Raw genomic sequence first — 1,148 nt, forward strand, 5'->3', positions numbered from 1 at the left:
CAGTTTATATTTTAAAGACATTTTTTAGTATTGCCCAAGTAACACATGTTCATAGTAGAAAATGTTTAAAATACTGAAAAGATGTATTTTTCCCCAAAAGAGTTTGAGATGCAGAAAATTTGTGAGGATAATCTGTAAAGTAATTGGTCTTGGATTAATTCCAAATGGTAAAACATAGAACAGATTGACTCTTTATTCGCTATGAAAAACATGAAACATTTTTTAGGCCAAATCTATAGATGGTATAGAACGTATGTACATATCATATGGTAGGCTTAGATTTTTGCAGAGTGATATTTTATTATTTTATGTCTGGAGATTAAAAAAAGAAACCTGGGAAACAAACTGTTTCTTTTATTTTTCAAAACTTCTTCAGAGTCTGTTTCTTTGATTCCTCGTTCACATGTTGTCCAGACAGTTGACCCCTGAGTTTGGTAGATTAATGGCACTGCATCAAGCGGATATCAAACAAATGTGGCACTTCTAAAGCCGCAGCACCAAACTGCAAATTGGAAATACACCCTTGGTTATACTATCAACAAAGGAGACACTTGATGTGTGATTCCACTCATCATTCCTCTTAAGCCATTATCAGACAGCTGAGAACAGACAACAATGAAAGAACATGTGCTTGATTGTTAGCATGTCAGACGTACATTATTAAAAACAGTAGGGACAAGGGGAGAGATGAGAGGAAAGGCATTGGCTTCTTTGTTCCGTATGTGAGGGTTTATTTGGAAAGAAAAGAATTCTAAGAAGCACTACCACACAACTCCCTATGATGAAGGCCTAGCTTTCCCTCTGTTCATTTGATAATGAAGTTCATGTTCTTTCTTTTTGTTTCTTCCATAATGAAAATGATTAGCAACTTGTTTTAACTGCTTACTCATTCTCATCTGTTTCAACTGAAAACTCATTTTCATCTGACTAAATTTCTGATTGTTTTTCAAAGATCTGTATACAAATTACCTGGTGGAATTCAGCAAGACTGTTTTCAATCCATTCCCTCCTAAGGGGACACGGATAAAGGGTTAGGAATTATCTGTTTCATTCAGACTTTGCAAATAAAAATAAAAATCATTAATGATCAAGTTTATTACATAAAATATTATAAACAGTTTAACTAAAGTAAAGGGTCAAATTCAGAC

Source organism: Propithecus coquereli, unplaced genomic scaffold (assembly GCF_000956105.1).
Source record: "Propithecus coquereli isolate 6110/MARCELLA unplaced genomic scaffold, Pcoq_1.0 Scaffold21, whole genome shotgun sequence".
NCBI lineage: Eukaryota > Metazoa > Chordata > Mammalia > Primates > Indriidae > Propithecus > Propithecus coquereli.